The sequence below is a fragment of the Phyllobates terribilis genome, unplaced genomic scaffold, assembly GCF_046119375.1.
Source record: "Phyllobates terribilis strain yellow unplaced genomic scaffold, ASM4611937v1 Scaffold_682__1_contigs__length_827410, whole genome shotgun sequence".
Lineage (NCBI taxonomy): Eukaryota > Metazoa > Chordata > Amphibia > Anura > Dendrobatidae > Phyllobates > Phyllobates terribilis.
The window spans coordinates 452,552-465,188 of NW_027363442.1; the positions used below are offsets into that span (position 1 = coordinate 452,552).

At 43.6% G+C, this 12,637-nt stretch overlaps 6 non-coding genes across 6 annotated transcripts; all 6 read left to right on the top strand.

Annotated features, from left to right (window-relative positions):
- Positions 1-78: 78 nt before the first annotated feature.
- On the top strand, positions 79-269 carry LOC141235500 (U2 spliceosomal RNA). Its single transcript, XR_012301273.1, has one exon. It is a non-coding gene; the product is annotated as a U2 spliceosomal RNA (small nuclear RNA).
- A 1,115-nt stretch (positions 270-1,384) lies between these two features.
- LOC141235501 (U2 spliceosomal RNA) lies at positions 1,385-1,575 on the top strand. The gene has a single exon (XR_012301274.1). It is a non-coding gene; the product is annotated as a U2 spliceosomal RNA (small nuclear RNA).
- Positions 1,576-2,690: 1,115 nt separating this feature from the next.
- On the top strand, positions 2,691-2,881 carry LOC141235502 (U2 spliceosomal RNA). Its single transcript, XR_012301275.1, has one exon. It is a non-coding gene; the product is annotated as a U2 spliceosomal RNA (small nuclear RNA).
- A 1,115-nt stretch (positions 2,882-3,996) lies between these two features.
- LOC141235503 (U2 spliceosomal RNA) lies at positions 3,997-4,187 on the top strand. The gene has a single exon (XR_012301276.1). It is a non-coding gene; the product is annotated as a U2 spliceosomal RNA (small nuclear RNA).
- A 1,115-nt stretch (positions 4,188-5,302) lies between these two features.
- LOC141235504 (U2 spliceosomal RNA) lies at positions 5,303-5,493 on the top strand. Its single transcript, XR_012301277.1, has one exon. It is a non-coding gene; the product is annotated as a U2 spliceosomal RNA (small nuclear RNA).
- A 6,070-nt stretch (positions 5,494-11,563) lies between these two features.
- Positions 11,564-11,763, top strand: LOC141235775 (U2 spliceosomal RNA). The gene has a single exon (XR_012301535.1). It is a non-coding gene; the product is annotated as a U2 spliceosomal RNA (small nuclear RNA).
- The last annotated feature ends 874 nt before the right edge of the window (positions 11,764-12,637 follow it).

Here is a 12,637-nt window from a genome sequence, read left to right on the forward strand (position 1 = left end):
GGAGTCCAGGAGCTCATCTCCACAAATGGACTTTTCAGGATCCTTGGGTGGCTCCGTAGTTTGAAACCAATTCTGGTTATCGCTTCTCGGCCTTTTGGCTAAGATCAAGTGTAGTATCTGTTCTTATCAGTTTAATATCTGATACGTCCCCTATCTGGGGACCATATATTAAATGGATTTTTAGAACAGGGAGATGGAAAAAGAGCTTGCTCTGTCCACTCCACGCATTGACCTGGTATTGCAGTATCTCCAGGACCGGTGCACCCCTTCTTTAATGCAGTTTCTAAAATCAGAAAGAATTGAATTCAATGTTTTTTGTTCATTTTGCTTGTTTGTCGGATTTGGGGATGGACTCTTTGGCTTTGCTTTTCTTCTCCTCATTGGATTTTTCATGTTCAAAGTTGCAGAAGCCAGATTACAAGCTCATTTTGGTTCAACTTCAGCAACTGTGCATTGCATTGCCATGTAATGTGATGCAATGCTATCTTTCTAGCTCTCCCTTTTTACTTCCTTTTGGATAAACAGACATATTAGGCAAGCATTTTGGAGCTTTCACCTAAATAACTACAGGTGGTGAGATAAGCTGCACAATATAATTGACCTTTCAGTATATTGTTGCACACACACCATCTATTTAGCAAATGCCCTTGTTATCAACAGCAGCCTTTTAAACTCACCTGAGCTAACAGGTATGTGCGCTGGTTACTCTGCTGCGCTTAAAATTTCTTTTTTGGTTTGCTACAATGCCTTTTCTGAAACGTTGTCTCCTTCTGCTGGAACACTGACTTCTTTCATTTAATGCCTGCAGACTATAAAAGAGAACCCAACCCAAAAAGTTTGGTTGATTAGTCTGTGGCATTCTGTTAAACTGTTGCTTATGGCGGTCTCTGTGAGCTTCTCAGCGACATTCAGCCAGCCAGGTATCCTGCCTGCAGTAGATGGAATGTGGCAATGGAACGCTGGCTGCGCGTGTCATAATAGGCTCTGAGCCTTTATATACCTGTGCACAGCAGCAGCCACCTTCAGTCTGCTGCTGGACAGCCAGCAGCAGCAGCAGCAGGAGAGGTATGTAATCAGGAGCCCTCCTGCTAAGGGTAGACAGCTGCTCGTTCCACCCCACCCCCCGCCTTAATTGGTTCTCCTCCCTTCCAACGGTGTTGAGGCGGGTGGGAACAGCAGGGGGTGAAGGTGCTGTGTTTAAAGAGGTGGAGTTATGCAGATCTAAAACGCGTGGATTGCAGCAGCAGCAAGCCGAAAAGTGCAGGCATGTAAGGGATCTAGAGGTTGACAACATGTCTTCTTAACGGGAGTCCAGGAGCTCATCTCCACAAATGGACTTTTCAGGATCCTTGGGTGGCTCCGTAGTTTGAAACCAATTCTGGTTATCGCTTCTCGGCCTTTTGGCTAAGATCAAGTGTAGTATCTGTTCTTATCAGTTTAATATCTGATACGTCCCCTATCTGGGGACCATATATTAAATGGATTTTTAGAACAGGGAGATGGAAAAAGAGCTTGCTCTGTCCACTCCACGCATTGACCTGGTATTGCAGTATCTCCAGGACCGGTGCACCCCTTCTTTAATGCAGTTTCTAAAATCAGAAAGAATTGAATTCAATGTTTTTTGTTCATTTTGCTTGTTTGTCGGATTTGGGGATGGACTCTTTGGCTTTGCTTTTCTTCTCCTCATTGGATTTTTCATGTTCAAAGTTGCAGAAGCCAGATTACAAGCTCATTTTGGTTCAACTTCAGCAACTGTGCATAGCATTGCCATGTAATGTGATGCAATGCTATCTTTCTAGCTCTCCCTTTTTACTTCCTTTTGGATAAACAGACATATTAGGCAAGCATTTTGGAGCTTTCACCTAAATAACTACAGGTGGTGAGATAAGCTGCACAATATAATTGACCTTTCAGTATATTGTTGCACACACACCATCTATTTAGCAAATGCCCTTGTTATCAACAGCAGCCTTTTAAACTCACCTGAGCTAACAGGTATGTGCGCTGGTTACTCTGCTGCGCTTAAAATTTCTTTTTTGGTTTGCTACAATGCCTTTTCTGAAACGTTGTCTCCTTCTGCTGGAACACTGACTTCTTTCATTTAATGCCTGCAGACTATAAAAGAGAACCCAACCCAAAAAGTTTGGTTGATTAGTCTGTGGCATTCTGTTAAACTGTTGCTTATGGCGGTCTCTGTGAGCTTCTCAGCGACATTCAGCCAGCCAGGTATCCTGCCTGCAGTAGATGGAATGTGGCAATGGAACGCTGGCTGCGCGTGTCATAATAGGCTCTGAGCCTTTATATACCTGTGCACAGCAGCAGCCACCTTCAGTCTGCTGCTGGACAGCCAGCAGCAGCAGCAGCAGGAGAGGTATGTAATCAGGAGCCCTCCTGCTAAGGGTAGACAGCTGCTCGTTCCACCCCACCCCCTGCCTTAATTGGTTCTCCTCCCTTCCAACGGTGTTGAGGCGGGTGGGAACAGCAGGGGGTGAAGGTGCTGTGTTTAAAGAGGTGGAGTTATGCAGATCTAAAACGCGTGGATTGCAGCAGCAGCAAGCCGAAAAGTGCAGGCATGTAAGGGATCTAGAGGTTGACAACATGTCTTCTTAACGGGAGTCCAGGAGCTCATCTCCACAAATGGACTTTTCAGGATCCTTGGGTGGCTCCGTAGTTTGAAACCAATTCTGGTTATCGCTTCTCGGCCTTTTGGCTAAGATCAAGTGTAGTATCTGTTCTTATCAGTTTAATATCTGATACGTCCCCTATCTGGGGACCATATATTAAATGGATTTTTAGAACAGGGAGATGGAAAAAGAGCTTGCTCTGTCCACTCCACGCATTGACCTGGTATTGCAGTATCTCCAGGACCGGTGCACCCCTTCTTTAATGCAGTTTCAAAAATCAGAAAGAATTGAATTCAATGTTTTTTGTTCATTTTGCTTGTTTGTCGGATTTGGGGATGGACTCTTTGGCTTTGCTTTTCTTCTCCTCATTGGATTTTTCATGTTCAAAGTTGCAGAAGCCAGATTGCAAGCTCATTTTGGTTCAACTTCAGCAACTGTGCATTGCATTGCCATGTAATGTGATGCAATGCTATCTTTCTAGCTCTCCCTTTTTACTTCCTTTTGGATAAACAGACATATTAGGCAAGCATTTTGGAGCTTTCACCTAAATAACTACAGGTGGTGAGATAAGCTGCACAATATAATTGACCTTTCAGTATATTGTTGCACACACACCATCTATTTAGCAAATGCCCTTGTTATCAACAGCAGCCTTTTAAACTCACCTGAGCTAACAGGTATGTGCGCTGGTTACTCTGCTGCGCTTAAAATTTCTTTTTTGGTTTGCTACAATGCTTTTTCTGAAACGTTGTCTCCTTCTGCTGGAACACTGACTTCTTTCATTTAATGCCTGCAGACTATAAAAGAGAACCCAACCCAAAAAGTTTGGTTGATTAGTCTGTGGCATTCTGTTAAACTGTTGCTTATGGCGGTCTCTGTGAGCTTCTCAGCGACATTCAGCCAGCCAGGTATCCTGCCTGCAGTAGATGGAATGTGGCAATGGAACGCTGGCTGCGCGTGTCATAATAGGCTCTGAGCCTTTATATACCTGTGCACAGCAGCAGCCACCTTCAGTCTGCTGCTGGACAGCCAGCAGCAGCAGCAGCAGGAGAGGTATGTAATCAGGAGCCCTCCTGCTAAGGGTAGACAGCTGCTCGTTCCACCCCACCCCCCGCCTTAATTGGTTCTCCTCCCTTCCAACGGTGTTGAGGCGGGTGGGAACAGCAGGGGGTGAAGGTGCTGTGTTTAAAGAGGTGGAGTTATGCAGATCTAAAACGCGTGGATTGCAGCAGCAGCAAGCCGAAAAGTGCAGGCATGTAAGGGATCTAGAGGTTGACAACATGTCTTCTTAACGGGAGCCCAGGAGCTCATCTCCACAAATGGACTTTTCAGGATCCTTGGGTGGCTCCGTAGTTTGAAACTAATTCTGGTTATCGCTTCTCGGCCTTTTGGCTAAGATCAAGTGTAGTATCTGTTCTTATCAGTTTAATATCTGATACGTCCCCTATCTGGGGACCATATATTAAATGGATTTTTAGAACAGGGAGATGGAAAAAGAGCTTGCTCTGTCCACTCCACGCATTGACCTGGTATTGCAGTATCTCCAGGACCGGTGCACCCCTTCTTTAATGCAGTTTCTAAAATCAGAAAGAATTGAATTCAATGTTTTTTGTTCATTTTGCTTGTTTGTCGGATTTGGGGATGGACTCTTTGGCTTTGCTTTTCTTCTCCTCATTGGATTTTTCATGTTCAAAGTTGCAGAAGCCAGATTACAAGCTCATTTTGGTTCAACTTCAGCAACTGTGCATTGCATTGCCATGTAATGTGATGCAATGCTATCTTTCTAGCTCTCCCTTTTTACTTCCTTTTGGATAAACAGACATATTAGGCAAGCATTTTGGAGCTTTCACCTAAATAACTACAGGTGGTGAGATAAGCTGCACAATATAATTGACCTTTCAGTATATTGTTGCACACACACCATCTATTTAGCAAATGCCCTTGTTATCAACAGCAGCCTTTTAAACTCACCTGAGCTAACAGGTATGTGCGCTGGTTACTCTGCTGCGCTTAAAATTTCTTTTTTGGTTTGCTACAATGCCTTTTCTGAAACGTTGTCTCCTTCTGCTGGAACACTGACTTCTTTCATTTAATGCCTGCAGACTATAAAAGAGAACCCAACCCAAAAAGTTTGGTTGATTAGTCTGTGGCATTCTGTTAAACTGTTGCTTATGGCGGTCTCTGTGAGCTTCTCAGCGACATTCAGCCAGCCAGGTATCCTGCCTGCAGTAGATGGAATGTGGCAATGGAACGCTGGCTGCGCGTGTCATAATAGGCTCTGAGCCTTTATATACCTGTGCACAGCAGCAGCCACCTTCAGTCTGCTGCTGGACAGCCAGCAGCAGCAGCAGCAGGAGAGGTATGTAATCAGGAGCCCTCCTGCTAAGGGTAGACAGCTGCTCGTTCCACCCCACCCCCCGCCTTAATTGGTTCTCCTCCCTTCCAACGGTGTTGAGGCGGGTGGGAACAGCAGGGGGTGAAGGTGCTGTGTTTAAAGAGGTGGAGTTATGCAGATCTAAAACGCGTGGATTGCAGCAGCAGCAAGCCGAAAAGTGCAGGCATGTAAGGGATCTAGAGGTTGACAACATGTCTTCTTAACGGGAGTCCAGGAGCTCATCTCCACAAATGGACTTTTCAGGATCCTTGGGTGGCTCCGTAGTTTGAAACCAATTCTGGTTATCGCTTCTCGGCCTTTTGGCTAAGATCAAGTGTAGTATCTGTTCTTATCAGTTTAATATCTGATACGTCCCCTATCTGGGGACCATATATTAAATGGATTTTTAGAACAGGGAGATGGAAAAAGAGCTTGCTCTGTCCACTCCACGCATTGACCTGGTATTGCAGTATCTCCAGGACCGGTGCACCCCTTCTTTAATGCAGTTTCTAAAATCAGAAAGAATTGAATTCAATGTTTTTTGTTCATTTTGCTTGTTTGTCGGATTTGGGGATGGACTCTTTGGCTTTGCTTTTCTTCTCCTCATTGGATTTTTCATGTTCAAAGTTGCAGAAGCCAGATTACAAGCTCATTTTGGTTCAACTTCAGCAACTGTGCATTGCATTGCCATGTAATGTGATGCAATGCTATCTTTCTAGCTCTCCCTTTTTACTTCCTTTTGGATAAACAGACATATTAGGCAAGCATTTTGGAGCTTTCACCTAAATAACTACAGGTGGTGAGATAAGCTGCACAATATAATTGACCTTTCAGTATATTGTTGCACACACACCATCTATTTAGCAAATGCCCTTGTTATCAACAGCAGCCTTTTAAACTCACCTGAGCTAACAGGTATGTGCGCTGGTTACTCTGCTGCGCTTAAAATTTCTTTTTTGGTTTGCTACAATGCCTTTTCTGAAACGTTGTCTCCTTCTGCTGGAACACTGACTTCTTTCATTTAATGCCTGCAGACTATAAAAGAGAACCCAACCCAAAAAGTTTGGTTGATTAGTCTGTGGCATTCTGTTAAACTGTTGCTTATGGCGGTCTCTGTGAGCTTCTCAGCGACATTCAGCCAGCCAGGTATCCTGCCTGCAGTAGATGGAATGTGGCAATGGAACGCTGGCTGCGCGTGTCATAATAGGCTCTGAGCCTTTATATACCTGTGCACAGCAGCAGCCACCTTCAGTCTGCTGCTGGACAGCCAGCAGCAGCAGCAGCAGGAGAGGTATGTAATCAGGAGCCCTCCTGCTAAGGGTAGACAGCTGCTCGTTCCACCCCACCCCCCGCCTTAATTGGTTCTCCTCCCTTCCAACGGTGTTGAGGCGGGTGGGAACAGCAGGGGGTGAAGGTGCTGTGTTTAAAGAGGTGGAGTTATGCAGATCTAAAACGCGTGGATTGCAGCAGCAGCAAGCCGAAAAGTGCAGGCATGTAAGGGATCTAGAGGTTGACAACATGTCTTCTTAACGGGAGTCCAGGAGCTCATCTCCACAAATGGACTTTTCAGGATCCTTGGGTGGCTCCGTAGTTTGAAACCAATTCTGGTTATCGCTTCTCGGCCTTTTGGCAAGATCAGTGGTGGTTTTCTGCTGCTGGTGTTGTTTGGAGGGCAGTTGTGACTGGGGTTCCCCCTTGTGGGGCCCTAGTGTGCGATTGAGCGGCGATTGTGTTTATCTGCTGTAAAAATGGTGGAGAAAACACGTGGATTAGAGGACTCGGTCCGTCTGAAGGTGGCTGCAGGTCATGAAGGAGAAATCGGTTTGGACCAAGTTTGCGTTGATGTCTTGAAGAACATTAATGGCTTGAAGGTAACGGATGTATTGGCACTGCAGGATTTTCAGAAACAAGGAATTTATGATATCACTTTTGTTTCTTTGAGTATTTGCCAGAGAGTCTACATGGAGTTGGTACGAATGAAGGAAGAAAAGGAATTGAAATGCCTAGAGTTTATTGCACTGGAACCTCTGTTCCAGCAGACATATAAGTATGTGGTTGTGCACATGTATAACCCTAAAGTTCCGGATGAGACTGTTTCCAATTTTTTAGCTCGGTATTGTAGTGAGGTTAAATTTTTGGGAAGAATGAAGAACAAATACAATTATCTAAATGGCAAGAGGAGATATGTTGTAAAACTGAGACCGGATGATAGAGCTATTGGGGGTGCCAAGAGCATTCCTGCACAGTTTTCTATCGGAGGAGAAAGGGGATTTTGTTTTTATAATGGACAGATGGAATATTGTAGGAAGTGTCATGAGTTTGGACATGTTCAGAAGGATTGTCCAGTGCAAGGTGATGTTTGTAGAGGTTGTGGGAAATCTGGGCATGTTGCAAGTGGTTGCCCAATGAATAAGGTGTGTGATTTGTGTGGACATGCAGATCACCTTGCAAGGAAATGTAGATTGTGGGCTCAGATTCCTAGGTCACAGGTGGACGCTGAAGAGAGGCAGAAGAAGACTCGGCAGGAAAGTGGGGAGGAGGGCGAAGGCTCAGACTCAGAGGGGGAAAGCCAAAAACAAGATGGTGGTAGGGGAAGAGACCATGCGGTGCCCAAGATGGAGGAAAAGGGGCGGAGCCAGAAGAAAGTTGGTTTGAGGGAGGGGCTGGAAGTAATAAACAAAGTAGCTGATGTGCATGGCCCGGGTGATGGGATGGATTTGTCTAATATGGCGGAGTCAGTGAATCCTGTTTTGGGAAGAGATGGGGGTGAGGAAATGGAGGTTTTGGAGGAGGAGGATTCTGATTCGGATGGAACTATAACCCCTCAGCAGCGTGATAGGGTTAACAGTGATTGGAGTGAAAATGAGGAGGAAGATGATGGCAAGGAGGAGAGTTATGCCTCCGTGATTAAAAGAAGTAAGGTGGAGGGGTGTTGGTCTGGGGGGCAGGAAGATCCAGTCTCCCTAAGACCAGGTTATTCTAACAGGGACTCGAGTTCTGAGTCGCCTGATATACGTAGAAAAGTGGGTGGCAGGAGTGGGTTTTCTCCTGGTTCATGATGGATCGGGTATGGTGGAGATTTTTTCCTGTTGTTATGATGGCGTTGTGTGTTGCTTCTCTGAATGTACGAGGGATTGGTTCTGCTTGTAGGAGAGCAGGGATACTGGAGTACATTGAGAGTGTGAATGCAGATATTGTCTGTCTGCAGGAATGTGTAATTAAATCTGCCCCGCATGAGAGTGAGTGGAATAAGGGGCAATCTTTTTGGTCCCCATGCTCAGAAAACAGGAATGAAGGGGTGGGCATTTTACTGTGTAATTCCAGTCTAAAGGTTTCAGAGTTTAAAGTAATCATACCTGGGAGATGTTTGTTTTTATTAGTGGATTTTTTAGGTCAGCGGGTACGGGTTTTTAATGTTTATGCCCCTGCTGATAAACAAGCAAGAGTTGGGTTTTTGGAGTCTCTAAAGTTGTTTTTACCAGGCAGAGACTTCACTATAGTGGCTGGAGATTTTAATTGTGTCAGATCCGCAAAAGATCGTAAGAGCTCTACGGAAGGTAGGACTGATGTTACGTCTAATATTTTAAATCAGATTGTGCAGGATTTACGCTACACGGATGCTGGTCTGATGGTTGGGCCAAGTGATAAGTTCACATACATATCAGATAGTGGACGTAGTGTTTCCCGAATTCACTATGTTTTTATGTCTGAAGGGATTAAGGTGGCCAAGTGCAACCACGTGATGACGACTTTTTCTGACCACAAGATGATAGTGGTAGATCTGTGTATAGCTGAGTCCCTGGCTTTTGGAAAGGGACTCTGGAAGCTGAACGTAAGCCTGCTGGAAGAGGAGAGTGTTAAGGTTGGTTTTAATAAAGTGTTTTTGTCTTGTGTGTCTGAACAGCACCTTTTTAAAGATTTGCTAGAGTGGTGGGACTGGGCTAAGGAGAAATTTGCATGTTATTTTAAAGGGGTGTGTTTTAGGAGAGCGAAAGCCAAAAGGGATCATGATGCTGCTGTTATTTCAAAATTGGAAGTACTCCATAAGTTTAAGAGAGCGGGGATGGAGGTGGATAAAGAGATTGCAGATTTGAAGGACGAACTGAAGAAGATACTTATTGAAAAAGGGAAGACTATTATGTTTAAGGCAAAAATAAAGCACATGGAGGAAAATGAGCAATGTTCGAGATACTTTTTTAAAAAATGTTTTAAACCTAAAGGGGTTTTTAAGTCTGTTTTTTCTCCTGCAGGGGAGGTATCTGGGGATGAGATGATTGGCAGTATTCTTTCCTTTTATGAAACACTCTTCTCTAACGATAGTAGAGCCAGTGATGCGGAAATTAATGATTATTGCAAAGTATTAACTAATAATATTCCTGAGGAGAAAATTGGGTTTTTAAGTGAGGAGGTTGGGAAAGATGAAATTAGACGGGCAGTGGATGGCTTGGCGAAAGGCAAGACGCCAGGCTGTGATGGTCTTCCTGCTGAATTTTATGTTAGATTTTGGGATATTATAGGTGTGGAGTTTTCACGGGTGGTGCAATATGGTTTTACTCATGGGATTTTATCGGTTTCTATGCGTAGGGGGATTGTTACGCTGATTCATAAGAAAGGGGACATGAGGGATATTAAAAATTGGAGGCCCATAACATTGTTAAACAGTGATTACAAAATTATTTCTAAAATTGTGGCTGGTAGACTGGCAGATGTGATAGGTGATATGGTGGGGGAGTATCAGGCATGTGCAGTGTCTGGTAGGAAAATTTCAGATAATTTGCTGCTTCTAAGAGACTGAATTTATCAGGCTAATTTGAATAAGAATGCTCTTTTGTTACAGTCGGTGGACCTGGAGAAAGCCTTTGATAAAATATCACATAGATTTTTGTTCTCTGCTTTAAGTCACCTTGGTGTTCCGGATAAATTATTGATGGTCATTAAGAGTTTTTATTGTGGGGTCAGTAGCCAGATTTTAGTTAATGGGCATGTGAGTTCCAGTTTTAATATTTTATCGGGAGTTAGGCAGGGTTGTCCCCTGTCACCAATTCTTTTTATCTGTGTGGTGGAGGCCCTTTTAAAAAGTGTGCAAGTTGACAAGTGTGTGGCTGGTGTTTTTATTCCTGGGGGATCCGGGGGTCCAGTCAAGTCTTTAAGTTATATGGATGATATTGTTTTTACTTGTGGTTCACAGGCGGATCTCAATAGAGTGAATTTGCACGTAAGGATTTTTTGTTGTGTGGCTGGTATGGCGGTGAATTGGGGAAAGTGCCAGCTTTGTAACTTTGGGAGGCAGGTTGAGGTTAACGTGGCAGGAGTGGAGAGTAGGGAGGAAATTGAGGTTCTTGGTGTCATCTTTGAGAAGGAACTGAAAGGGAAAAGCAGCCTGAAGATTCTAGAAGACAAAATGGATCAGAAGTTGAACTTTTGGAAACTAAGGAACCTGTCGCTGAGAGGGAAAGTGCTGGTAATCAAGTCTGTGATTCTCCCGCTTCTGCTGTACACTGCTTTGATTTTCCCACCTGCTGTGCTTTGGACAAAGAGAGTGACAAGGAAACTGTTTGTGTTTTTTTGGGGATCCAAAATGGAGAAACTAAGAAGAGGAATGGTTATGTGTTCTGTGGAAAATGGGGGTTGTGATTTTCCTAACATTGACTTATTTTTAAGAATGCATTATTTTTTGAACATTTATAAATTATCCCAGTGCAATAACAGGACTGCGGACATGTGCAAATATTTAGCAGGACGGCTTTTCCAGAAATGGAGCTGGTGTGAGAAGGATTTAAGAAAACCAGTTTCGTTTGTGATACCGTTTTTTTATGTGGTGCTTAGGTCCTTCTATGATCAAAATGGGATAAGCTCCATGGTTAGACCGGACAAAAAACTGATTGTCTCAGGTATTAAGAAGAAGGAGATGTTATGTGATGTGCCGTTTTGTAATAATGCACAGTCTGGACAGGTGTGGAAGCTTTTTTTCATGCGTGGAATCAGCAACAGACAGAAGGATGTAACCTGGATGGCGTTGCATGGATGCTTGCCAACAAGGGCTTTTTTGAATGACCGGGGGATAAAGGTTCAAGAACTATGTCCTAGGGAAGGTTGCAATAAGGTGGAAACAATACAGCATATTTTTTGGGACTGTTTTTTTGCTAAAAAAGTTTTTACCTTGTTGTCACGTATGTTTGTTGCTTTAGTTGGTTTTCATTGTTTCGATTTTGAAAGGATTTTAATAGGTCAAGATTTTAAGTACTCGCAAAGGAAGCGGGCAAGCTGGATTATTTTTGTCATATATAAAGAGGTTTTATGGGACGTTCGGAATTTGGTGATTTTTAAAAAGATTGTTTTTTCCCCCATGGAATGCAGAAAGATTTTTCTTGCTAGACTGTTTTATGCCTATTTATTGGATAAAAAGAAGTATGGTGAGACAGCAGCAGAAGCACTCTGGAACTTTTCACATTGGACTTCTTACAGTAAGTAACAGTTAATTGCAGGGTTGTGTTTTTTGGGATTTTGTTTTTGTTTTTCCGAATGATGATTTGAGAACCCGTTATGTGAATATGCGCTATGATGCATAAATTAATGTGGGTCTTAATCTGAGGAAAAAAAAAAAAAAAAAAATCTGTTCTTATCAGTTTAATATCTGATACGTCCCCTATCTGGGGACCATATATTAAATGGATTTTTAGAACAGGGAGATGGAAAAAGAGCTTGCTCTGTCCACTCCACGCATTGACCTGGTATTGCAGTATCTCCAGGACCGGTGCACCCCTTCTTTAATGCAGTTTCTAAAATCAGAAAGAATTGAATTCAATGTTTTTTGTTCATTTTGCTTGTTTGTCGGATTTGGGGATGGACTCTTTGGCTTTGCTTTTCTTCTCCTCATTGGATTTTTCATGTTCAAAGTTGCAGAAGCCAGATTACAAGCTCATTTTGGTTCAACTTCAGCAACTGTGCATTGCATTGCCATGTAATGTGATGCAATGCTATCTTTCTAGCTCTCCCTTTTTACTTCCTTTTGGATAAACAGACATATTAGGCAAGCATTTTGGAGCTTTCACCTAAATAACTACAGGTGGTGAGATAAGCTGCACAATATAATTGACCTTTCAGTATATTGTTGCACACACACCATCTATTTAGCAAATGCCCTTGTTATCAACAGCAGCCTTTTAAACTCACCTGAGCTAACAGGTATGTGCGCTGGTTACTCTGCTGCGCTTAAAATTTCTTTTTTGGTTTGCTACAATGCCTTTTCTGAAACGTTGTCTCCTTCTGCTGGAACACTGACTTCTTTCATTTAATGCCTGCAGACTATAAAAGAGAACCCAACCCAAAAAGTTTGGTTGATTAGTCTGTGGCATTCTGTTAAACTGTTGCTTATGGCGGTCTCTGTGAGCTTCTCAGCGACATTCAGCCAGCCAGGTATCCTGCCTGCAGTAGATGGAATGTGGCAATGGAACGCTGGCTGCGCGTGTCATAATAGGCTCTAAGCCTTTATATACCTGTGCACAGCAGCAGCCACCTTCAGTCTGCTGCTGGACAGCCAGCAGCAGCAGCAGCAGGAGAGGTATGTAATCAGGAGCCCTCCTGCTAAGGGTAGACAGCTGCTCGTTCCACCCCACCCCCCGCCTTAATTGGTTCTCCT